Source organism: Esox lucius, chromosome 17 (genome assembly GCF_011004845.1).
Source record: "Esox lucius isolate fEsoLuc1 chromosome 17, fEsoLuc1.pri, whole genome shotgun sequence".
Classification (NCBI taxonomy): domain Eukaryota; kingdom Metazoa; phylum Chordata; class Actinopteri; order Esociformes; family Esocidae; genus Esox; species Esox lucius.
This window is the reverse complement of record NC_047585.1, coordinates 32776513-32804388: the sequence shown is the minus strand read 5'-3', so window position 1 is coordinate 32804388 and position 27876 is coordinate 32776513. Positions and strand designations below refer to the sequence as shown.

General features: G+C 42.0%; 1 long non-coding RNA gene across 1 annotated transcript; it reads left to right on the top strand.

Moving 5' to 3' along the window:
• Positions 1–1602: 1602 nt before the first annotated feature.
• Positions 1603–27876, top strand: LOC117592897. Its single transcript, XR_004574628.1, has 3 exons — positions 1603–1660; positions 3019–3147; positions 26104–27876. It is a non-coding gene; the product is annotated as an uncharacterized LOC117592897 (long non-coding RNA).

Sequence of the window (27876 nt, the reverse complement as noted above, 5' to 3'; positions counted from 1 at the left end):
AAGTAGCCTATTATTATACCTTAGCTCCCAATGAAGAAGACTGTACCTACATCACTTGTCATACATACTCATTACTAACCTAACCTTATTGATATGAATGATTTACTTAGGGGTAGTTATGAGTAATCAATACTTAATAGTAGTTAATATTCAACAGACTTAACTGTAAACAATAACTTGTGATACTATTCTTTATTAGTGTGTTCCTCAATAGAAATAAGGTTCTTCACTAGTCCTGTGTCCGATAACCAAGGGCTATACAATGTTTAGTGGCACAATGTTTCACACCACAGTTTTTGTTTGAATGTTAAATGCATACACATTTTTGCACTGACAAATTGTTATGTGGTGTGGCATCCTATGGTGTGATAGTATGTCATTTGGTATAACATTCAGAATTGTGACCAAGAAAAGGCTTTGTTAGTGATAAATCTCAATGGAACACATGTAAAATATCATCAGCAAGAGACACAAGCATTTTGTTAGATTTATAACAGGGTTTGTCAGAATTGATCTATATTGAAAGATTGAGAACAGATTATGTGCAATGATTAAGAAAATAATAGAAAATAATAATAATACAAATTGTAATGAATTTTCACAAGGAAATGCTGGATGTCAAGATAGTAATGACAAAGAATTATGATGAAGTGAGTTTCTTAAGAAAAGCACGCCCCTTTTCAATTTATATACAATAACTTTCATGTCACACATTTGACACTTCTAGGCACAAATACAACAAATTGGAAATTAATTCAGATTCCAATAGAAAATCTTAAAGACCACATATATTTTGGGAGATCTTAGAGTTAGTATAACACAACTCAAAAACTTTCATGCCTAATATTTTAGGCTTATATGTCAACCACCCAAAGGATGACACTCTGATTGGCACCCAACATTGGCTGCCATGGGTGCAATGTTAATGTACCATTTAAAATAAAAACATTTGACATTTGAAATACTATTGAATACACGGCTAAATGTCTGGATGCCGTAGATGTTCTGTTCCTCATTATACAATTGTGTATGTGCTATGAAACGATCAATAAAGTACTTCAGTACCTTACTCAAGTATGCAGCTGTTCCATTTATTAGAACTTTATTTTTGACCTTATATTCATTTCAATGACCATTGCTTGATAATGAAAGGCAAATGGAAAATCAAGGCATTACTATATTGTTATGCATGTTATTTATGTTTTGATCAATACCTAACTTCCCATTAACTTTTAATGTGTACTTCCAACTGAAGCCTGAAATTAAATAGAGCTTGAGGAAATCAAGAGCACCTAACTGAAGAGCCTGGGGGGATGTTCAGTCATAAACATTGCTGGCCATTACTGGTAAAAGAATAGAGGCTATTGGTCTATAAAGAAATAACACTTATTCTGAAAGCAGAGGTGTTTGCCATAGGCTAGAGTTGCCATATTTAGACATGCAGTCTTTTTTGTCATAACTATGTTATGGTATCCATATTAGATATGAGTAATGCCATGACAACAATGAAACACATGTCTAACAAACATCCATTAATGTTTATATTGCGCAAGAGCCTCACGAATGACTGTAAGGAAGGATTGGCACGTGGGGGTCCAGCAGGCTGGGTCACTTCCTCTGGTGGCGAAGCATGGGTTGGAATCCACCGCTTTTTCAGCAGGTACTGTTGTTTACCTGTCAATGCTTTCTCTATCCAAAGCTTACAGTGCGCTAAAATAAATCTTAAAAAAGGAATGGAAGGGAAATTAACATGTATTTTTAAAACACAACGCAGAAATATCCCTTTTTTTTACCTCGTGCTCTTGTCACACTTTTCTACGTCTCTGTTTTTTAAATTTGAATATGATGTTAGTTCTTCGCTAAGTGTGAGGAAGACACTGCAATAAAGCCACATTCCTCAGCTCTTCTTTGCGTTGTTACAAAGGGCTGCTGTGACCGAGAACCTTTTTCTGAATGCAGTTTCTTTGTTTCGAGGGTGGGGGGGGGCTCTTTTCTCTCTCTGCCTCCCTGTCCTGCATTTGTAATGTAGACTTACTACCACTCCTCTCCTCAACACCCATCAGCAGCATTCATCTACTCTGCACCTCTTTCATTCCTCACCTGAGCCATGTGAATAAGGTGGGAAGTTGTAGGGAAGAGGAGATGACTCCCATTTAATTGATGGTTTCCTCCGCCATGCTGGCCCATGGCTGACTACGTCGCTCAGTGGCGTTTACGATGTATAAAATGACATCGCGGAGGAATAACTCCGCACACATAGCAAGTTCAACATGCACCCTGCTTCTTCTATTCTCTACTTTATCACCTCGTTTTTATTTGTGAACCTTGTTGTGACTCTCTATCACAAACGCACGCACATCGACAAATAGACAAAAGAGCCTTGCTAAGGCTTGATCCGTTACTGGGACATGATAACCCAGATTGTTAGATTGCACTTTACAGTTTAGCATGTCGAGTGGGATTGATGGCCACAACGCTCATTTGAGCCACAGGTCTACAGAGTAGTTATCACGTGTCATTTAGCACTCTGCCTATAGTGTCGTTGTGTTGAGTATTTAGCATTTTGCTCAAAGAAGTGCTCAGTTGCAAGATAACATTTAGCTGGGTTAAGTGTTCAGTTCCAAGCTAGCATATCTGTAGCTCAGAGGAGACGAAGTGTCAAGCCCTGGAACAGCGTCTAGCCTCCCCTACCTGATTAATGAGACCTGGTACTGTGGCCCTTCCCCCTCTACTCTCCTTCCCTTCTCTCTTTCACTCGCTCTTCCTCTCACAGCGGTGTCGGCTGCCTTCCTCCAGCGACCACCGGCCAGCCAGCCATTGCTCTGTGGCTTAAAATCTGCTGAGTAACTCCTCAGCCCCTCCTCCTTCCTTCTCCCTGTTCCCTCTTCCCGTCCTGGGCTCCTGCAGAGAGGAGGTGGAGAGGGGGATAGAAGCTGACGTTACGTGGCTCACAGGACCTGCCCGTAAATGAACTCATTTTTCATTCTGTCTCCCCTGTTAATGACTGGAACTCTGAAGAGAGGTCCAAGTAACAAAGCACCCTTCAACACAGTGCATGGGGAGGAGGGGCAAGTTGGACAGACTGACTGAGGGACAGGCGGATGGACGAATGGACAGGGACTGACAGGGACTGAGGCGGAGACACAGGTGAGACAGAATATTGTTCATTTCAAAATAAGAATCTATATTAGCTAAGTAAATTGACACACAGACAGAGTTTTACTCGGTGACGATCCTCTGTCTTGTCTTGTAGTTACTCAAACAACAGCAGTGTCATCTAGGGCAGATATGGAAAGAGAGGGGGGCAGACAGGCAGACAGACAGACAGATAGGCAGACAAGCAGACAGACAGACAGACAGAGTCCGGTAGGGAGGAAGATATAGCAAGAAAGATTGACTGAGCAGACGGGGTGCCTGGATGAGACAGACAGATGGAAAATAGTCCAAGTTGCTCTCACATGAGAAGCGAAAGCTGAGCAGCGTAACAGAATAAACTAACTTTGAGACTGGATGCAACTGGTCAGTCAAACCGGTTTAGCTATGGGCTGCTGGCAGGTTCAAACTGAATCTCCTGAATAGCATTTGAAATCCAGTTGAATGGTGGATCCAGGCCCTTAACACGAGGCCCCCTGCATGCAGCTTCAGGTCTTTGTGTCCTTAATTACCCAGGCTGCATTATGAATATACAATCGAAATGAAACATGAAAAAGCAACACCAAAATTTTATCACGTTTGAGAAGCTGCCCTTTGCTCTTTCTGAAAGAGAAAACTATGTTAGTAGTGAAATATTTTCATAGAACAATTGAACAATCACAGACAGTGATTAAAAATGCAGGTGTATGATGGAGACCAACATCCCCCGCTGTTTGACACAAACCTAATTGCAGCCCCTCTATTACATTAGCTGTTGGTGGGATGATGAATCAAATGTAAAACAATAGTATTATGGGATAGACTGTGACTCAGGTCATGGAGTTGGCACTGGCATCTGAAAGCAGCATATCTATTCTGATTTACGTGTTTGTCTATTTGTCTGATAAAGAGAGACTATACTGGTAAGACTATACAACTGAGAATACACTGGTTAGACTATACTAATGAGACTAAACTGGTTAGACAATACTGATGAGACTAAACTGGTTAGACTATACTGATGAGACTAAACTGGTTAGACTATACTGATGAGACTAAACTGGTTAGACTATACTGATGAGACTACAGTGGTTAGACTATACTGATGAGACTAAACTGGTTAGACTATACTGATGAGACTACAGTGGTTAGACTATACTGATGAGACTAAACTGGTTAGACTATATTAATGAGACTAAACTGGTTAGACTATACTGATGAGACTATACTGATGAGACTAAACTGGTTAGAAAATACTGATGAGACTAAACTGGTTAGACTATACTGATGAGACTACAGTGGTTAGACTATACTGATGAGACTAAACTGGTTAGACTATATTAATGAGACTAAACTGGTTAGACTATACTGATGAGACTATACTGATGAGACTAAACTGGTTAGAAAATACTGATGAGACTAAACTGGTTAGACTATACTGATGAGACTACAGTGGTTAGACTATACTAATGAGACTAAACTGGTTAGACTATATTAATGAGACTAAAATGGTTAGACTATACTGATGAGACTAAACTGGTTAGACTATACTGATGAGACTAAACTGGTTAGACTATATTAATGAGACTAAACTGGTTAGACTATACTGATGAGACTAAACTGGATAGACTATACTGATCAATCTAATTTCAGATGGAGTTTGCTTTGCTTTGTATAGAGCCTTATTAAATCTCTTTTCACTGCCCCATTATTAACCTTTTTAGAATTTGACGTAGTATTTGCAGTCCTTTATCCCAGATGAGAGTAGTTGAAGAGTAATTTTTTTTTGATGCAAGCAAATGAGTGACTGAATAAGTGAGTGAGGGAGTGAGTGCGAAATAGAGAGAGAGAGAGAAGGAAGGAAGAAAGAAGAAAAAGAGAAATAAGTGGGGAGAGAAGAGAGGAGAGTGTTTTGTGCCAGACCAATGTGGCAGATGGAATCGGCTCAAAGTGACACCAAGCTATGAAGCAACACCTGGAGGAGCCAGGCTGGGCAGCAACGCTACATCTGTGGCCATCATCAGTACGAGGGCTGAGGGCTCCAGTACCCAACAGAAGTGTTGGCACCAGGGCCACAGTGTGGTGAGATGCCAACCCAGCTCTCTGTACCCCATGCCAAAAAGCAGCTCGGGACAGCACAGATGTAGCATTTTAATTTGAGCCTGTCTGGTGTAGAATGAAAGTAAGTCTGCAGCAACAACAACAACGTGAATGAATTTGCGGACAATCTTCTCTTTTTTATGGTGGTGTGTGTGTGTGGGTGGGGGGGGGTCAATGTTTATTTGGGGGAAAAGTAAGTCTGAAGTGTGCAGATTACAAACCGGAAGCCTTGTCGAACCATGAGAAAACTACAGGCTTACGTGTCATGCTGCGTGGCATCTGTATCAGATCAGACTTAAGAGTGAGGTAAAGATGTATAGCCTCAAGGAGAAATCCAGCACATAGGTTCCCCTGGAGTAGTATACTGTACTAACCTTTTGGGGAACATTTCAATACATCTGAGGCCCAACTGTCTAACCGTCTCACTAGGGCATGTATCTGTGCAACCCATCCAATTAGACTAATTTTGAAGGGGCCCTAGGAGGCATGGGCGTGGGTATGTGTGTGTGTGTGTGGGTGTATGTGTGTGTGTGCATGGCACACATTATTTCATGTCAGTTTAAATTTAAATGCATGGTTGCCTTTGGCAATAAAAAAAACACAATGCCTGAAAAGACTAAAACTTGTAACTATAATTGCAAGAACAGACCTGCCATCAGTTTAATTTCAGATTAATTCTCTGTCTACAGGACAGGCAATGCCCAGAACAATAAATAATAGCACATTATGAGAAGATGAAGGCTTGTCTACCACCATTTTGAAAAGAGGAATTGTTTCGTAAAGGTTGCATGTGGCGAGATAAGGTGAGTGTAATGGTAGCATGGAGCAATCTTTTTTTATCTTGCTGAGGGCAGCCTCAGCTCAGCCTTTGAACTAATCATAACAACTGTAGCAATGTGAATGCAATAGTGCCAGTCGAGCTAATGTTTTGTAGGCCTACAGGAACATAAAGGACTACAAGTATATCAGACCATGGAAATAAAGGGTATGTAGAAAATACAGTATATAAATAAATAGTACAGTGGCCAAAGAGAAAAATGAAGGGCTCTCTGGTGTGTTAACCCTACATTCCACTGTAACTGCCCCCCTGCCCAGGCCTCCCTGTCCCCAGCCTGTGCCCCCTCCAACTGTCCCCCTGCTCAGGCCTCCCTGTCCCCAGCCCGTGCCCCTTCCAGCTGCCCTCCTGCCCAGGCCTTCCTGTCCCCAGCCTGTGCCCCCTCCAACTGTCCCCCTGCTCAGGCCTCCCTGTCCCCAGCCTGTGCCCCTTCCAGCTGCCCTCCAGACCAGGCCTCCCTGTCCCCAGCCTGTGCCCCCTCCAACTGCCCCCCTGCCCAGGCCTCCCTGTCCCCAGCCTGTGCCCCCTCCAACTGTCCCCCTGCTCAGGCCTCCCTGTCCCCAGCCCGTGCCCCTTCCAGCTGCCCTCCTGCCCAGGCCTTCCTGTCCCCAGCCTGTGCCCCCTCCAACTGTCCCCCTGCTCAGGCCTCCCTGTCCCCAGCCTGTGCCCCTTCCAGCTGCCCTCCAGACCAGGCCTCCCTGTCCCCAGCACATGCCCCTTCCAGCTGCCCCCCTGCCCCACTCCGACATACAGCTCTGCTCTCGCTGCCCTCCCAGTCAGAGCGTGGCCAGTCAGAAGTCATTACACCCACTATTAACTCCTGCTTAGCTTCATTAGACATGCAAATTGAAGAGGGACTTCAAAAAGTTTCTTAGGGCTGCCTCTCGTTCTTTCTTTCTCTTTTTCTCTCTTTTCTTTACCACGCTCTTACACACTTACCGACGTGAGTGTATATCCAGCTAACACGTTCTGACTATCTGTATGTACACAACCTTCCTCCAACATTCTGCCAATGGTACAAGTTAGTTGTTTTGCGATTATCTCAGCACATCTAGGAAAATTTTATTTCCTTGATATTTCATTAGGTTATTTACAGTTTATAAAAAGTGTAAACATAGCTACATTTAATATACATAACATGTTAATGTAGCAATGTTCTCCAAATGGTTTTGAGAATGTTCTTCTGTGTTATTTTCAGTACATCAGCACAATATAAGGCTTCATTACCACAGCCAATGTGAAACCAAAAACACAAATGTTCACAGTTAAAAAGTGCCCGCACTCTCTAGCTGAATACTGTAAGCAGAGTGTATACGCAAAAACACACATTCACACACATGCTCATACACTCCTACACAGAGATCACGACAAGATTAGTCACGACCGAGGTACTCACGCACGTCGTACAGCAAGTCTACATGCTGTGTCTCAGCCTCCAAGACCCCCCTCCTCCCCCGCCAACCAGCACTCCACTGTGGCTCCACCCACTTTCCCCAAATCCACCCGACCCCCACCCACCACCAACCTCTACATTTCACTCATCAGTTATTGACTGCGGAAATTCACGCTGCACAAGTGTTAATTCATCCCTCACTCGCCTTTATTAGCGTTCCGGCAGGTTAACTGGCACACGGCGTATAGCTCGGCAGGCTCCCCCGCACCATAAACACACTATCCCAGCTTTATTATTAGACCCAGGATTTACACGATCCAAAGCAATGTACAACCAAGGCATGATGACGTGCAATCCAAAAAGTAGGAACAAAACTCCTTGATTTCCATTTCCTCTGTTACTTTTCTCTCTGCAACGTCTCCTTCCTCTCTCCCGTTGTTCTCTCCCTCTCGTGAGTCACCAGCGTCATTGGAGGGGCCGGTCGAGGCCACGGCCTGTCGCGGTGTTCTCCGACGCGCAGAAACGCAGCAGTGCCAGCCAACGGGTCGAATTGCTGTGGGATAATGCGTTGTGTTGCGCCACGTCACTTTGTATTGGAACACAGGTTCAAACAGGTAGAAAACGGATTCAGGGCACAAACGTGGAATCAAACTATGCTAATGCGCACAACTGAAATGCCCTTTAATGTGTCCTGACAGACACTCATTTTAGTCATATGAACTATTAGATTCAAGGATTGAATTCATATATGTCTGGATAGATAGAAATTGTTCTACAATATTCAACCCACCACATAAAAGATGAAATACTGTTCTTGGAAAGCATTCATATTTGTATTTTGTCTGGCTGTTGCCAACTTTGAAAGTCATAAATTTTTTATGACTAGTATACTATTTTTACTGAAAAGCATGAATTAATTTAACTGAAAATGTTTTGTTAAATATAGAAATGTGTTCATAATTTATCCAAACCAACATGCTCCTTACTTTTTCTGAGTAGTTCCCAAATAACTCTGCATCCTGTTCCTTGACCACTGCAGTTAGCTGTAAAGCATTCCAAATAAGATTATAGGTTTATTCACCTCCAACAGCAGGTGAGCTTTAATTCTCCATTCCTATTCAGACAGAGAACAAGAGATCAGCGTAGTACAGTCAGTTGAAAAAGACATTCTGTGGGAGGCACTGCCCTCCTTTGGCACCATTTGTAACAACATCTCTGGTTCTTTAACTACACTACTGCATGAGGAAAGCAAAGATGCTTTCATGCATGACTCTGATTACAGTGCTGCACTAACAAGGCTTTAAAAAACAAATGTTTTAATTGCAATCCTTTGATAATTATTGTCCTTTTATGGACAACCTGTTTGTCTTAAGTACTCTACACACAAAAAGTATGTCCCACTGAAGGAAACTATCAGAGTTGATAGACCATGTAATAGCTTCCTGCTCCTTGATAACATATTCTATACATATTCTATACTCACTAAAAGTTCCAACAGTAATGAACTGAAGGGCCATATGTCATGTTGGTCGGGAGTCATGACCTTCTTGCTCCAGTATTTTCCACCCAGTGTTTTGTGAGAATGAAGCATCCGTTTGTTAATATTCTACAATGAATAATTGGGCTTATTACCAGATTTTCAAGGTGAAGACAGGTTACAAAGCCTAATGTAAAACAAAACATGATTAAGATAACATTCAGTGTCTATTTCCTATTTAATGGTTACATTTTGATATGAAACATCTGTTTCATTTGATTGTAAAACATTATAAACTGGCCCTAGATCTGTTTGTGCCCTAGCCCAGTGTTTCCCAATACTAGTCCTCGGGACCCAAAGGGGTGCACGTTTTTGTTTTTGCCCAGGCACTCACACACCTCATTCAAATTAAAGACTTGATGATAGGTTGATTATTTCAATCAAGTGTGTAACTGATAGGGCAACATTTGAATAAGCTGTGTGAGTGCTAGGGCAAAAACAAAAACATGCACAGTTTTGGGTCCACAGGTCCAGGATTGGGAAACATTGCTCTAGCAAACAGCATTCATTGTCAAGCAATTTTTTTCCATGACTGACAAGTTTTTGCTATAGCAAATTAGTGCAAAACAATACAAACTAAGGTGACTAAGCCCCCTGACATAATTGTCTGTCTGGACACATTCCTTGTCAAGTCCTTTTTGGAGTTTGCATGACTCTGTGAGAAACTTGGTGGTTCTAAACGGTGTTGTGTGGCAAGGGCCCGAGGGCCAGGGGCCAGCCATAAGACAGGTGGCAGGCTAATCATGTGGAAAATGAGGAGTTGGAAGGAGAGTGAGAGGGAGTAAACCAGACTGATGAGGGGTGTCTGAACCTGCCTGCCCTCTTAGGCACAGGTCTGAGTGTAATGGGACAACCCATTGGCTCTCCAGCCGGCCGAAACCATCCCCTTTGGTGCACATATCCCATCCCATGTAATAATAATGATTATAATGATTTAATAGTACAATCATATGGAAGTATCAACAACGTACCTTAACAAAAGCAATGATAGGTGATTTGAATTGTGTTTCATTAATAATACTAATAAAATAATGGTACCAGAACCTGGATGGGATTTGTGCCAACAAATGTTAAACACTGGCATTTGTAAACAGTGCCAGGGAAAGAAATGTGATTCAGAGGTAAAATAATAGTATTATGGGATAGTCTGTGACTCAGATCATGGAGTTGGCATTTCAGGGAGGAAATCAATGTTAGGCCTTGAAATGTCCCCAGGGTCTTCAACATTTTCTTGTCCAGAGACCTCCACCCAAGCCAATCCAGAGACCCTCATTATGAGACCCACAACATGTTTCCACTGCTCCAGAGTCCAGTGGCAAGCGTGCTTTACGCCATTCCAGCCGACGCTTGGCATTTTGCATGTTGGTTTGAGACTTACCTACAGCATCTCGGCCATGGAAACCCATGTCGTGAAGCTCCCGACACACAGTTCTTGTGCTGATGTTGCTTCAATAGGTTGTTTGGAACTCTGTGGTGAGAAATGCTACAGGTGATGCGCGATTTTTACCCTCTACGTCAGAGGTGTCCAAACTATTCCACGGAGGGCCGGGTGTCTGCAGGTTTTTGATCTCTCCTTGTACTTCATTGACTAATTAGGTTACTAATTGGTTAGTTTCTACCCTCACCTGGTTGTGTAGGTGTAAACTGGGAACCAATTTAGAGGAAAAACCAAAAACCTGCAGACACACGGCCCTCCGTGGAATGGTTTGGACACCCCTGCTCTACGTGCTTCAGCACTCGGCACCCCTGCTCTGAGTCTGTGGGGTCTACCACTTCGTGGCTGGGCTGTTGTTGCTCCCTCACGCTTCCACTTCACAATTATAGCACTTACAGCTGACCGGGGCAGATGTAGTAGAGAAGAAATGACATATGGAAAAGATGCCATCCTGTGACAGAGCCACATTTAAAGTCACTGAGCTCTTTAGTATGACCCATTGTACTGCCAGTGTTGGTCTATGGACATTTCATGGCTATGTGCTGGATTTTATGCAAATGCAAGCAATGGGTGTGGCTGAAGAACCTGAACTCAATATCATTTCAATAATTTTTGGGGACGGTGAGAGTCTGGAAAGCCTCATTGCAGAAGCAAATTTGCCAGTTAGGTACAGGGAGCTGGCTCGCCCACTAATGCTTTTCCCCCACATTTCTCCCTCTCTGCCCCCCCCCCCCCCCCCCCCCCCCAATCTTTGTTGTCTGAGCACTGAAAGGAAAAAAAGCTTTTGGAGTAACAGTTTTAATCCTTCATGCCATTACCTAACATACAGTTACAGCTCCAGAAGAGACCACTGCACCTTTTTATTTCCTTTCGAAAAGGAAGGTTTTGAGTGAGGAACAGAAGGGTTAAAATTAAGAGCCCAATGCAAATTGAATGCTTCTCTTCCTCATTCAAAACTTTCTTTTTCAAAATTTTTGGAAAGGAAAGAAAAAGGTGCAGTGGTCTTTTAATTATTTCCGGAGCTGTAGGTCCATAAAAATTTGGACAATGACACAATTTTCATAATTTCGGCTCTGTATGCCACCACAATGGATTTGAAATGAAACAACCAAAATGCAATTGAAGTGCAGACTTTCAGCTTTAATTCAAGGGGTTGAACAAAAATATTGTATGAAACGTTTAGGAATTGCAACTATTTTCATACACAGTCCCCTTTTTTCAGGGGCTCAAATGTAAAAGGACATATTAACACAATCATAAATAAAAAAAATGTAATACTTTGTTGAGAATCTTTTGCAGGCAATGACCTCTTGAAGTCTGGAATGCATGGACACCAAACGTTGGGTTTCCTCCTTTGTGATGCTTTGCCAGGCCTTTAATGCAGCTGTCTTCCGTTGTTGTTTGGTTGTGGGTCTTTCTGCCTTAAGTTTTGTCTTCAGCAAGTTAAATGCATGCTCAATCGGGTTGAGATCAGGTGATTGACCCAGTCAATGCAGAATATTCCAGTTTTCGCAGGATGTTTTGTGTCATTGTTGATTTGTGAAGTGAAGCGCCATCCAATCAACTTTGCTGAATTTGGCTGAATCTGAGAAGATAATATATCACTATACACTTCAGAATTCATCCGGCTGCTCTCATGATGTCTTCTCTTTATGGTAGACTTGGATAATTATATGTCTACATCCTGGAGAGTGTTCTTCACTTGGCTGAATGTTGTGAAGTGTTTTTTCTTTACCATGGAAAGAATCCTATGATCATCCACCACTGTTGTCTTCCGTGGATGTCCAGTCATTTTTGTGTTGCAGAGCTCACAGTGCATTCTTTTTTTTCACAGAATGTACCAAACTGTTGATTTGGCCACTCCTAATGTTCCTGCTATCTCTCTGATGGATTTTTCTTTACAGCCTAAGGATGGACTGTTTCAATTGCATTGAGATCCTCATGTTGTGGGTTCACAGCAACAGTTCAAATTGCAAAGGCACACCTGGAATCAACTCCAGACCTTTTACCTGCTTAAAAAAGGAAGGCATAGTCTACACCTGTCAATGAAACAGATTTTGAGTCAATTGTCCAATTACTTTTGGTCCCTTGTAGGAAAACCTGCAAAATCGGCAGTGTATCAAATACTTGTTCTCCCCAACGTATGGTCATCTTTGTTACCAGGTACTTTGTGCTGTACTAATACATTTATACCAGCTATTGCAGACACAATATAGTAGATTTAATCTAAGGAGGCAAAGCAATGTTATCTGAGTGATTATGCATCCTGTGCCCACTCATTTCTTGCTTTGGAAAGTGAAAGTATTTCCTTTTCAAGAGTGGTCGTACTGGTTGTAGTTGCACAAGACAAGCCTGTCAGATAATTTTCTGATTGAAAAAAGCTATGCAAATATTGAATATCAGTTTAATTTAATTGAGCTCCTAGATTACATTTGTAAAACATTCAGAGGAGACCCTCTTTTCCAAAGTGAATTACAATACTGAGTGGATACATTTTAATACTTTTCCTTACTCTCTTCACACTTAAAATGTAGCAGGACCATGTAATTTTAAGACATTTGGCAACCTGACAAAGTGCATTGTTTATTCAATGCTATGTCCATTCAAGCCTATATTGAGGGATTACAACCTGTAGTGGTTACTGCTGGAATTCTTAAAATAAAAATGAAATTACATGCACCTGCATGTAATTTATAATTTTTTTTTACCCTATTTGGACTGGATGTATAATATATTGTTTATATATGCAAGTATATATATGATCATTATCAAACTTCATCAAGCAATACAACATCACATTTAAAAGTTGTTTTGATGACATGTGGCACATATCAGCACACATGACATAGTATTTTTTTTTAACCTTTTATCTTGCTAACAATTGTTACAGAAACACTTTTATGAAATTAACTAGAGTTATGCTTCACCGTCATTTCATTTTATCTCATGCAATGTCTGCTAAATTCCCAGAGTGGATTTGCCATGTTAAAAAATTAAAATTGTATGTAAATGATCCAGAATGATTGGCACATAGATGTAATGCCCTTATATCTACTCATAAAATTACACTACAATATTCAAATTAAAATATTGGAATGTTTTGTCTGTATTCAAAACTAAATCTCTTAGTTTTGGGGGTTTTAGAGTAGTTTCCCGCTTGCAATGCAGCTCTGCAATAGCGGTACATGTGGTTTCCAAAAATGTTTTGCATGTCAGATCGGAAAACCAAGCCATGAAGGATTGTTTTGAAGCAAAGGTCTAGGGAAGGCTACAAAAACATTTGAAAGCATTGAAGGACCCCATGATCAGTGGACCCCATCCGTCTTAAACTGAAGAAGATTGCAACTGCCAACACGCTTCCTAGAGCAGGCCACCTGGCCAAACAAGGAGAAAGTGCATTGATCAAGGAGCTTCCAGAAGGACAACCATCTCTGGAGCACTCCACCAATCAGGCCTTTATGGCAGTGGTAAGACTGAAGCTGCTACTCAGTAAAAGACATTACATCTCTCTTGGTACCTAGCTTGATCTCTTTGGAGACTTAACCTAATTGAACATCTCCGGAGAGACCTGAAAGTGGGTGTGCGGCAACATTCCCCATCCAACTGAGAAATCATGAGAGGATCTGCAGTAAACAATGGGAGAATCTCCCAAAAACAGGTGTGCCGAGCTTGTAACATCATAGCAAAGAAGACTCAAGACAGTTGTAATGAATACAGAGTCGGGAGGTAGGATCCACACACAGAAGCGCAGTTTACTTAACCACGGTACAGATCATAGAGCAGAAGTCGTAGTCTGGAGGCAGGCAGGCAGAATCAAAAAACACAGGCAGACAATCCTCTGAGAGCAACAGTACAAAAGGGACAACGTCCTTAAGCAGATAAATTCAAGTTTGTAACCAGAAGAAACTAATACAGAAAATACTTAGAATATACTCAGAATATAGATCATACTGGCAATACCTCACAAACAAACGGGGGCTGAACTGAAATATAAAGGATAGTGCATAGAGACACAAGTTCGTGCACAGGTGTTCAGACTTCAGGTGATTGGGATCTGAGTGTGCTGCGTTCAGGTGATCTAGGGAGTGTGCTGTGTTCAGGTGAACTAGGGAGTGTGCTGTGTTCAGGTGAACTAGGGAGTGTGCTGCGTTCAGGTGATCTAGGGAGTGTGCTGCGTTCAGGTGATCTAGGGAGTGTGCTGTGTTCAGGTGATCTAGGGAGTGTGCTGTGTTCAGGTGAACTAGGGAGTGTGCTGCATTCAGGTGATCTAGGGAGTGTGCTGCGTTCAGGTGAACTAGGGAGTGTGCTGCGTTCAGGTGATCTAGGGAGTGTGCTGCGTTCAGGTGATCTAGGGAGTGTGCTGCGTTCAGGTGAACTAGGGAGTGTGCTGCGTTCAGGTGAACTAGGGAGTGTGCTGCGTTCGGGAGAGCTAGGGAGTGATCTACGAAAGGGCAGAGAGCGTGACCTGACGGCAAACCTCACAACAGTAATTGCTGCCAAAGGTGCTGCTACAAAATACTGAGAAAAGGGCTTTGAATCTCCATGTAAATGTAATATTTCTGGAGGGTTTTATATACATTTGCAAAAAATCTTACCTGTTTTTGCTTGGTTATTATGTGAAGTTTGATGAGGAAAAAATTTAATCAATTTTAGCACAAGGCAGTGACGTAACAAAATGTGGAAAACTTGAAAGGGGTTTGAATACTTTCCAAATGCACTCCATATACAGTATATAAAATGTTATGTATTTTTAATAGAAATACAATGTCATGGCAACCATTGTTGTCAGTCAACATTTGGCTCTATTTTTACTGGTTGCTGGCTTCCATACCTATGCCATATGTTAGCTACAATAGGCACAACAATGCACCAATTCAGTCGGGCCACTACGTCAGTAATGGCAGGCCACTGGGGGACATATCCATTTTATCTATTGTATTTCTATGGCATGGACAGCGCTGGGGCACTGGGCTGTATTCTAAGCAGCCCATAGATTTGCAGGCAACAAGGAACATAGGAAGAGAGTGGAGACAGAGGGAGAAAAAAGAAGCCTTTTGTCCCTGTCCCCCCATTAATCTGAAGAACGTAAGGAAATGCCATGGGGGATTAAATGTGTTACTCCAAAAGCTTTTTTCTTCTCGGTGCTCAGACTGCAAATTAAAAGATGGGGAAAGAGAGAGGTGGGCAGAGAGGGAGGGGGAGAAAAGTGGGGGGGAAAGCGTTAATTGCTTGCCAATCGATAATTCTATAATTACTTTGTGACAAATGGCCCGCTTGCAGCATCGGGTGGGTTCAGAAGGGAGTTGGGGGTGGAAGGTGGTCTTGAGAGGATGTTTGAAGGGATTGGCTGTGATCAGAAAAGGAAATATTTGCTTTTGTGCCTACAAGCGTGGCAGCCCCGGGCATTGACAGGGAATTTGTGTCTGATTTAAACAAAAGGCACACCCCTCTAGGGAACCTTCTAGGGCTCAAAGGAGAATGGACCCACACACACACATAGTCACACAAACCATCTCGCCAAACGCCCTTTGTAGACCGCTGGTTCTGTTTAAAAGAATCAAACATTCAGTAGATTACTGTATTACCACAAAAACATACAGAAGTTCCTTTTTGTTTGTTTATACATTTGTTTGTTTGTGCTTTTGGAAAATGTTACCAGTTGTTATAACCAATAACCAAACTGTAGCCCGTACTTAAACCAAGGAATGTCAAAAGTAATTCTGATCCGGGACACTTTTGGCCTGAGGGAGCTGGACTAAACCTTTCTAGCCATTGAAATTGGTAAACATTTTCTTCTGGCTATAGTTTTGAAAATGGATGATCCCTGATTATTTGATTAAAAACTACCTGGATAGTCCAAAAAAAAAAGGATTGTAGGTCCATCATGTAAACACTAGAAATTAATTCTATATCATGATGACTGCAGTTCTATAGCGATGATGACTGCAGTTCTATATCATGATGACTGCAGTTCTATATCATGATGACTGCAGTTCTATAGCGATGATGACTGCAGTTCCCTTCTCAAAATGTCTTGTTCTCTTCCATCGTCCCTCAATCTGTTGCTGGTGAGATTGTGTCTGTGTCTGTGTTCCTACTTAGAGAAATTAACAAGATGCAAGCAAGACTACAAGCTATTACTGTGTCTTCTAAATGAAGGAACTTTCTCTTCGAGATAAATATTGTAGACTGTCAATTAATGTCAAGTTGTGATATCCAAATGCTTTTGGGGTTTGGGCCTGACAACATGCCAGCACCTGGAGACAGTGCAGGTCACAGCACCTGGTGCCCCCTATAAGCCACCGCTAGGGAGAGAATCAAAGGGGCCAGACTGAGATTGATGGTCTGCATTCACTCAAGTCAAATCACCTGTCAGCCCACCGTGGACATTGAATCCATTTTGTTTTACTTTGCCATTAACCTTGAAACACCTGGATTCATATCCAGCCTTCCCAATGGGCTGGCCTCAACCTTTGTCCACTTTAGCCACCTGCCACCAACACGTAGATGTATTTAGTTCTTTTTCGCTTTGTTTATCTGCATCGAGCGCTTTCAGGACACTGCAATATAACAAAGAAACTTTGTCTGCAAAAGAAGTAAAAAAGAACCACCGAGAGCAACAGAACATCCGAATGTGTGTTCCCTGTTTGCTCCTATTGATCTGGAAGGTTTGTAGAGGCACTTCAGATGGCCCCTTCTGGGGTCCGGTCGTGTTTTGGATGCTTGTGGTTTATGAGCTCTGTGTTTAGGTATCAGAGGGGGCTAATGAAGTGTGGTGGGAGGGGAGGCTGCCTCCCAGAACCAATAAAGCTGTTCTCAACCCAGTCAGTAGCAATGGAAGGAAGGGAGAACATCAGGGAGGGACTTTCTTCCTGTTAGCACAAGTCAAACCTCATCCCAATGCTAGTGGGTACAATACATATAAGCCTAGGATTCCAGTTATTAAAAATTGTCATCAGTGTTGACCAAAAAATGTAATGAGAGTTATAGAAGTGACCTTACTCCAAATAGAGCCCAGCCAATATGGAAGGCATACTGGAAGGTTTGGGAAAGGGACTGTGGGACATGATTGGTTGGTAGGCCTAAAGTAAGCAGATTAAGTCAATGCATATGTCCCAGTCTCTATCCGCTAACACAGTCAAAGTCTATCATAATAGAAATAGTTTGGCTGTTCCATTTATCCTCAACTTTAAAGGGGCATTTTTGTCCTTTTGCACATAAAACTCCGGATCAACTTAGTGCATAAATTTTAAAGCAAGGCAGAACAAATATACAACTCAGTCTGATTATAATGTAAAATGTGAAACATAACTTGTAGTGAAACTATTATTTCAAACCACCCTGATGTGAGGAAGTTTAAAAATATGTTTTGGAGCAAGCAGCTACCATTTGTAACAGGTTTATAATGACACTAGAAATGGTTATTCAAGCATTTGTTAATTCATTATAAACCATGTATAAACATTTAAAAGACATTGTGAATAATGGTTTATGAATGCATTTACACATGTTTATAAGATGAACTCTTATGTACAAGATTGTAAATGGTTGCACATTTGGACAACACAGTTTTTTGCAATTCTTACAAACGTTTGTTTAGTATGTGTTGGTTAAGTGGTTGGTTTCCCAACCAAAGATCAATTCTCATTATGTATCATTGCCCATATTTACAGCCCAGACATTATGTAATCATATTATATTATACTTCACTATATTATTCAGATCTTGACACACTTAATTGTTCTTAGAATGTGAAATTTGTTTTTTTTGCCATTGCCTACTTTTAGTTTTTTTCCCTGTCACGTAGTAATTTCTTGTTAGACTTTGTCTCACAGTTGAAGCATGTGCTTTGGTGCCCTATACTTGCTCAGATGCTGAGCAAGCACATCACTGGATTGCTATCTGTCCTTCAAGAAAGTGACCTTTAAGTACTGTTCATCAAATGCAGACAGCTTTTTAAGTCTTCTACTGAGTCTTCAATCTTCAACTTGCCCAAGTTCTTGAAATTTCATCATGGTATTTCCTCTCATAAGATATACATTAACTTTTGGATAACACAAGGAATTGTTTATTTTTATTGTATTAATGATTATTTGTATTTATTCAACTGTTATATAGTGTTTTAAGAGAAAGGAAACACTGCAAGATAGACAATTTTAAGCAATTCTCATGTTTTCTAAGACTTTTGTACAGTACTGTACAGTATCATCAGACTTAACATGGATTCTAAAGTACATTATATACAGGATGGTTAGAATCCTGAATGCTGGTTGGCTGAAAGCTGTATTATATGAGACCATATACCACGAGTACGACATTACATACCTTCTTAATGTTCTTTTTTACTTTCAAAGAATTGCATTGTATAGAAGAGCAAAAGTAAATCTGTGTGTGTGGATGGGGGATGTCAGACATTCAATTCACAACAGAAGTTTGAGCGCCTACTAAATGCCAGAAATATGTCAAAATAATATATATATGCATATGTATGCACTCAGCTGTTTATGTTTCCACTCAACTATAAGTTGCTCTAGGTAAAAGTGTCTCCTTAAAGGTGCTTTATGCAGCATTTTTGATTTAATATATCCGATAATAACCCTTACATATCATCAGTTAACGTTAAAAAACAATCTCTGGCAGAGTGTCAGAACTGACACTATCTTCACCGCCATGACTGTAAGTAAAACGTAGAAGGCTGGGATGTTCGCAGGCGCGTACTTTTTCTTGAAAGTGTGTGAGGTAAGGGCCAATGAGAAGCTTTGTTTGGCGTCATGTAGGTCTACATCGAGCACTCCAGAAATGGAAATATACAGAGGGCAATGCAAGCATCAGACAAAGCATGGAGTAAAATAAGGGTGAATTTGGATTTGGCATTTATTAGATGGTGAGAGCTAGAGTTGGTATGAACAGTGATGGAGAGTTGGCTACTTATCTACTTGACAAGTAAGGTTACATTAGATACCTGATTTAGCTTCTCCCATTTTAAACTTTAGGAGGACATGCGGTCCTGGTCCACACCTGCGGAGTACCTGGTTTGGGGGGCCCGTTGCTGTCCCTGTCCTTGGCCATCTGGTCATACTACTGACCTAGTCTAATTTTAAATAGACTCTGGATTTAGCCCAGATACATTTATTAATTATTATATCTCAATTATTAATATCTCACTCTGCATAGCCAGAAGAGGACTGGTCACCCATCTGAGCCTGGGTCCTCTCTAGGTTTCTTCCTAAAATTCAGCCTTCTTTGGGAGTTTTTCCTAGCCACTGAAATTCAACACTACTGTTGTTTGCTCCTTGGGGTTTATGGCTGGGTGTCTCTATAAAAGCACTTTGTGACAACTACTGTTGTAAAAAGGGCTTTATAAATAAAATTGATTGATTGATTAGCTAGTTGGCTAGATAATCAAGGAAAGCCATGTGTAAGTTACTAGATTGATGATGACGGAGAAACAATTATTTGATTTCAGTGCAGAAACATTTTAGGAAGGTTTCTCAAAAGTCTTTGGTCGAGATAATAAGTTAACGCTAGCTAGCTAAGTTGTGTCCAAGCAGAAACTCCTTGATTCCATTTGCTACTGGAAAATAGTGTTACAACCTGTGATCTCTGCAAATGATAAATAAAAACGAACATGCATTGTGGGTTGTTTGACAAAACCTAATACATAAGCAACTATTGCTCAGAAGAAGCAATTTCATTGCCTTTTAGCTAGAATTAGCCACGAGAAAACAGGTTGAAACAGATATATTATTGTTCCAGCTAGTGCACAATTATGGTTTCATGTTCGCTAGCTAGCCATCAACAAGTCTCGGAAATTTGGCAATGCATCCAACACAATAGATAGCCCATGTGACGTTTTGATTGATTTAGCTGTTTGCTTTGTTTATTCTGTGTTCTGTAGTTATGGAAAGGACACATCAAATTCCACCCAATCTAAAATGAAGTTTCTCTCATAGTTGAGGATGGTATGAATAAATAAGGATCAGCTTGGCACATTTATGTTTCAGCATCGTGAAAACGGTGCATTCATTCTGGATTGAAAATTGCATTACAATTATGATTAAAGATTCCAACCACTGCTTCTTTAGGGCTGAAATAATCACTGAATTCTCATTAATTAAAGTGCATTTGACCTTGTTGCTCATCAAATCTGACTTACAAGCTTCAAAAGTGTTTTCACTAGTAGAAAATGGGCTCAATTATATCTGCTGTAATAGTGGAATAATGGTGTTTCACACTATCCCTTCCCTAGCAGTGTTTTGATTGGTTGTTCGCCTATTGATTTCTGCCCCTTTGGAGTAGATTTGTTTCTGAAATGGGAATGCTGTTTTCATTTTAGTGGCTGGGGCATGCAGTTAATGTAAAAATCGTTATCATTTCCTGTTTGCTAAGTCTGCACTGTCAATTTGTGCTCATGTGAGAACATGCATTAAATAGTGTAGGTAATTGGTAACTATCGAAATCACTGAAGTTTTCTATAATCAAATTTTTTTTTACAGCTATTAAACAGTTCTACTAAGCAGGACTAAGGATATGGAGCGGGAGAGTGAAATTCAATAAAGCAAACTTCAAAATGGGGGACAAATCCCATGTGTATCATTGTAAGTTGTTTAGCAGGAGCTATTTTCCAAAGCAACTTACATTACTGAGGGCACAGATTTCATAATCTCTTTGTACTGGTCCCCACAGGAATCAAACCTTCAACCCTGGCATATCAAGTGCCATGTACTACCAACTTTGCAATATCCTATTTGATAAACAGACTGGTGCTTGGATTGGAACTGGGAGTTATGGTCAGATAAAATAATGTACTATATATTGTATATACTGTGAGTAGATATTAGAGTCTGTTCATTAAATGAGCACACAGTGATTTAATAAACATACAGTCAGGATTTACAAAGAAATTACAAAGAGTGGCTTTTACCTATAGGATTTAGTCTCCTGCTAAACCAGTAACATAACATATCACCCTTTCCTAAAGGATATTTACTGAAGTGGAATGTATCGTAGTGAAAACCTATGCTGAACAGTGATATCACAATTTGCACTGGTTAATGTATGATCCATCTATAGTATATGAAGCATGGTTATGAGCAGATGTTTGATGGTTTCACAGGCCTATAAAAAGGCAATTGTGCTGCTTGTAGAATGCTGTGGTTTTGATGGATGTTGGGCAGTGGGGGCTTCGGCCCCACCTTCAGACGGGCTTATTTATTCAGTCTGCTGTCTGCCCACGTCGCCCGCCGCTGGGCGGCATCCGTTACATTTAGTTGTGTCTAGAGAGAAAAAGTATGCTAATGAGGCTCCTGACTGAGCCTGTTTGGAAAAAAAAGCACATAAAAAAACAGACACCATCCGCGTATGGACATTCAGCTCCTGGGGTCAAGCTCTCTAAAGTTAAATATGAATAACAGGGGAGGTAAATATAGGAAAGCGGTGAGGGGTGTTACTTTGACTGATCTTATGCAATTAATCTCTAATCGCTGAGACCTTAACCTCTGGTAGGAGTATTTCTAGGTGTGAGGGAGACTATAGTATGCAAGAATATGACCTGGCCAGCCCAAACCATTGTTTCCTTGAAAAAAGCATTTTCTCTGCAGACATTAATCAGACAACAGAGACTAGACCTGCTAAATGGACTCAGTGGGCTGTTTTAAAGGAGGGAGGGTCACCTGGGGAATGACAGTGTTTGTGCAACCATGTAGTAGTATTGTCGCTGGGCAAACTGACCTAATTTCTGACCTATACAGTTTTTGGTCGGGTTTCTATCAGGAATGATACTCTCTGATACTTGGGAGGCAATTTCAACGAGGGCTCCTCCTAAAACAATTCTGTATTTTATATCTGTTAGGAAGTCGGTCAGTGTCTAAACTTACAGTTACAGTAGTATAGTTTGAATATAACTTACAGTCACTCAATTAGGGATTAATCCTGGTTAGACCACCAGAAATCTAAAATGGTACAGCTAGTGTGATGTTATTCCCTATCAAGCATAAAAGCTATGTATCTCAAATACTCATTCACAATAGCCCCAGTGTGTTGCATTAAAATCAACGTTTTTTGGCTTGACTATGACAATAAACAATTAACCAATTAATTTAAAAGGCATAATGTCCAGGGATAGTGGCCCAGGGATTTATTTTTTTGGCAGAAAACCTCAGCTTCCATGTCGTCAGCTTTGTAGTATCAGACAGAGAACTCAAATTCTGGCTCACTCTGTCTTCATTTTGGCTCAAATTAATTTGACAAGCCAGCAGCAGGGTCATGTGATGTCTCTGTGTGTATGCTACACTTGTATCATTATTTCCTGTTGTTGTCACTTTGGTGACACTCAGCGCATCCCAGGGATTCAGTATTGATCCACTCAGACCTTCAAAAGAAATTCTGGATTGCATTTGTCTCGTCTTGGCTGATTTAAGAAAAAAGTATTTCGTTGTGAACATAGGTTGGTTGTGGAGGGGAGAGTACAGGTTGGTTGTGGAGGGGAGGGTACAGGTTGGTTGTGGAGGGGAGGGTACAGGTTGGTTGTGGAGGGGAGGGTACAGGTTGGTTGTGGAGGGTACAGGTTGGTTGTGGAGGGGAGGGTACAGGTTGGTTGTGGAGGGGAGGGTACAGGTTGGTTGTGGAGGGTACAGGTTGGTTGTGGAGGGGAGGGTACAGGTTGGTTGTGGAGGGGAGGGTACAGGTTGGTTGTGGAGGGGAGGGTACAGGTTGGTTGTGGAGGGGAGGGTACAGGTTGGTTGTGGAGGGGAGGGTACAGGTTGGTTGTGGAGGGGAGGGTACTGGTTGGTTGTGGAGGGGAGGGTACAGGTTGGTTGTGGAGGGGAGGGTACAGGTTGGTTGTGGAGGGGAGGGTACAGGTTGGTTGTGGAGGGGAGGGTACAGGTTGGTTGTGGAGGGGAGGGTACAGGTTGGTTGTGGAGGGGAGGGTACAGGTTGGTTGTGGAGGGGAGGGTACAGGTTGGTTGTGGAGGGTACAGGTTGGTTGTGGAGGGGAGGGTACAGGTTGGTTGTGGAGGGGAGGGTACAGGTTGGTTGTGGAGGGGAGGGTACAGGTTGGTTGTGGAGGGGAGAGTACTGGTTGGTTGTGGAGGGGAGAGTACAATTGAATATGGATAAGGTATATTTTATCATGCTCACTCTGTATAAATTGTTTTCTTTCTAACTAATGTCCTTAAAGTTGTCCCTAAAACACTCAAATATCGTATATAAATATTGAGTCCAGACACACATCAGAAGATATGAAAAACTTTCTTACAGTCATACTCTGGGTATTAATGTCAAAGAATTGCTTTAAACCACTGTCAAATCTTGAGGAAAACACTTATTATATTGAGATTCTGTGCTTTTTCAACATTGTATCTGGGGCAAGGAGAAAATGTTGGATTTTCCCTTATTGTAGTATCCAAAAATCAACCATAAATCCCCCGATGACAGTAGCAGAACCTTGTCATGTGCATCAGGGAGGAACAATTGAATCCAAATGTAGCACATGGAGACGTGTGAAACGTACTCCTCGGTCTTAAGGTTTCACATTTGCACCACTCATTAGCCAGCTTTTGAGTGGAACAGCGGTTAAGACTCTTGGGGAAGGGCAATCACGTGTTGCACATTAGAGAACTGGTTTATCTCCTGTGTGGGGCAGTCGGACAGTGAAGAAAACTAAGCAGTGTGATGTCCTTTACACAAGCATAAATATAAACTAATCCTAAATCAAATGGCATTATTAATTCTAAATATTATATCAATGAGCATCAGGTTTGTTATGCTTAACCCACTCAGTTTTCCATCACATAGCTCTTGACATTTGCCAAATATGCCTGGATTCTGTGATCCTTGGAGAATTGTTTATCTCTCAACCCTCCTCACTGTGCGATTAGGAAAATACACCTGGGCCTTATTCCAGCCAGGTTTATCACAGCTTGTTGATTTAAACTTCCTAATGATTGCCCTCACAGTGGAGATGGAAAGTCTTAGGCATGTATCTGTTTTTAAACCCACGCGGCAGCAGCCCGGGCACCAAAGGCAGGGCTTAGACCGCTGGACCACACTAGGCCACTGAGAAAGTACTCTTCAAAATTGCCTTTTTGGAAAAAGTAGACTTATACCAGTACATATTGAAGCCTTGGTATTAAGAGAGAATGGACGATCTGTTGGGATCGGGAGTGTTTTTTTCCTGAGATGTTGCAGGTCAGGGGAAATAAGCGTCTTGGTGATGTAAAATATTGATCAGCATTGATTTTGTTTGTCTGTGCGTGCTCCGGACCTAGCACCCCATTCACCTCTGCCTCCCCACTAACCTCAATGATGTTTACACCTCCGTGTCTTTGTAGGTGGTGCAGGATGGGAAAAATCCAGATGATCAATAAATATAAAAAATAAATATTATGGTCTCAGTATGGGTCGAAGTAGGTTAGTATTGGAATAAAAATGAGAATGAAAGTAAGCCCTGAAGTCAACTGTAAAGAAATGCTTCCCAGATATTGGAAAAAGATAGGAGGGTATCGGATACCTGGATATAGGCTGGACATTTAACAGCTTACGTTAACAATAATTGCTTTATTTGTACTGAGCTTATGTCTGAGATGCTAGGTTGTCATAAGTTGTTGTTCACGCTGGATGAGAAGTGTCATGCTTTTTGTCACACACACACATACAAACACACACACACACACAGGTTCCCCTCCCCTTCTGACTGTCTCTCTCCACAGCATTAGTCTAGCTGAATAGCGAATTCAGTCTCTGAGATATGTAGAAGTCAATTGGTGGTTGTGACTGTGAGTGTGTCACCTATCCAGCGAGCACACACACACACACACACACAGCACAGTGTCTTCAACGAAGTGGAGTGGCTTCGGGTGTCCGCCCAGGATCAGTCCCAAATGCTACACTATTCCCTTCGAGAGGTGCACTATTACTATAGGTCTCAGGTCCATGGGAGTGCGTGCCTGAGTGTCTGGCCCTCTGCTGTCCCAAACCACACAACGGCCAGCAGGAGGTCTCCAGACCCAGTTGCATGCCTGAAGATGCTCGTCAGCACATACAGGGGACAGGCACAGCCAAAACCTGACATCCTGTCTTTAAGTCCTTTTTCGCCCCCCCCCCCATCCTTTGTCAATGTTCCCTCCCTCTTTTTTCTTCCTTCCAGGAGAATACTGCAAGCCCAACAAGCCAGAAAACGTGACGATGTTGACCCCAGGGTCTGTGCCCTCGCTTGTTAAATAAAGGAGCTGACTGGCTGATTGATAGACCCTCACCAGTTCCTGCCCCTCACACGTTTCCCAGTTCACTGCCTTAAATAAGAATCCTTTGTTGGGCAGCCTGACTTGGGCATTTGTTAAATGTAGTGTTTGATGGATGGCACCAATTTTCCTCCAAACCCAGATGAGCCACCTAAGCACCCCCCCCCCCCCCCCCCACGTTCCTCCCCAGGTAAACCCCCTGTGTGCAGGAGGACAGGAGTATTCCAAAATGGTATCAATCACAGCAAAGCTCACACCGCCGCAGTGCAATGTTTCAATTACCCCCCTCCCCCCACACCCCCCCTATTGAAATCCGACATCCCATTCCTCCCCTTGTCCCTACAGTCATTGGGGAAAGCCCGGAGCCATTTTATCACAGATGTGCCCTCCTCTTTATAATCCTAATTCATTTTTTGATTATTTTCACAGTTTTCTTCACTTCAATCACCCTGGTCTAGACCACAGCCTGACCGTCCTCACCTTAACGTCAATGTCCCACACGCCACGCCAACCTCGGGGTGGACAGATGCTGCTGCCACCCCCCACCCCTAAAAAAAACGTCCTCTGTAACACACCGTATGGCTATGTCCGAAAGGCGCGGTGCGAGAGCCATGCCGCACTGGGTCGGAGGCAGACAGACAGCCGGCCGGCTGGATGGAGGAGATAAACAGATGCGAACACACAGTCTCCAGAGTGTCAGGTTCATTTGTTACCCAGTGAGAACAGACACATTCCCATCAGACAGGGCCACGGCAGCAACAGATGGGAGGTCTGTGGCAGAATAAAAACCTTGAGTTAAGGATAAGGATTATTTTGGCTGAGAGCTTTCGTTTCCCTTGTGAAGCATCTGAAGCAGCCAGTACACTCAAGACTTATCCAAGCCCTGTCAGTCCTCTGAACTCAGTTGACTTGGATGTGCACCACTTCTGATGGATCTTCTGATTGCCCTTTTATAAATAAGCAATATGTGACAATTACCAACGTTTCAAGTTATGCAGCATGAACAGTCGTCACTCAATAATTAAACAGCACACTTCACTTACAGGACTTCAGCTTGCAACACGCTTTACCACTGTCTTTTGGCATTCAATGTATACTTCATTGCTTTTTGGATGTTGAATTATTCTGTAAGCATCACTTGTGAATAAACACTGTGTACAGGCTATAACATTAAGCAGGTCAGAAACGGCTCCATGAAATCAGGTGAATATCCACATTTGTGGACAGGTGGTTTAAAACAGCAGTTTCAATGCAATTCATTAGATGTGTTTAAAAAATAACACAATTGCCATGTTGCAATATTGATTGCCAAAAACTCAATTGGATCTAGCCTTAAACCTTGCATTTATACTGTCAAACAGTCCATGGTTAAAATCCTTTTTTTAAATCTTTCATATTGTATACTTTGAGCCAGGGTGGAGAGGGTTACATTTCTTTTAGATAATTCTGCTGGTCCCACCAAAACAGGCAAGAACAAGCTTCTGGCTCTTTGCAATCACTCAGGGCACTAAATGTAGTGTGTTAAGCTCTTGATTGAGATTAACTAAAGAATTAGCTACACAGCCAAAAAAGATGGGTGTGTACGCTTCGTTACCCATGGCCATTTAGTCCGGGTTCAGGAAGCATGGCCCACTTGACTTTGATTTAAGCGAGTTTAGGGGTGTTTGCAGAAAAGTCATCAATTCCACATTTGCATGGTAGTCTAGTGTTTGGCTATTATGAATGGGTCCTATCTTTAACGGGTGCTTTCTCATTAAAGAGGTAGTTCCCACTTTGTAGTCTCACTGTTTCTGTGGGTGCAGTTGATATCCTGAAACCATGTGCAGCTCCTGATTGGCTGTGTATTCGGCGGCGGTGCCAAATGGGGACATCATTTTTATATTATTTGGTGTGGTGCTGCTTGAGCTGAGACACACTGGCACAGGTTCAGAACAACTGGCGCCTCTCTTCTCCCTGACAGGTGGAGGCACGGGAAGGGGAGGGAGGGGCCCATGCCAGGTTTGAATCCTCCATGCTCTGTGTGTGTGTGTGTGTGTATGGAACTGTGTGTTTTTTGGAGGGGTCTATAGTTTTTTTTTTTTTTTGCTTTGCTGATGGTCACATGGACTTTTGTCCACTCAGTGTTTTGCGTTCTAAGGCTGTAATGTAAATCTTTACTGCACTCCAGTGGAGAACACAGGTACTGCCACATACTAAAGTCTG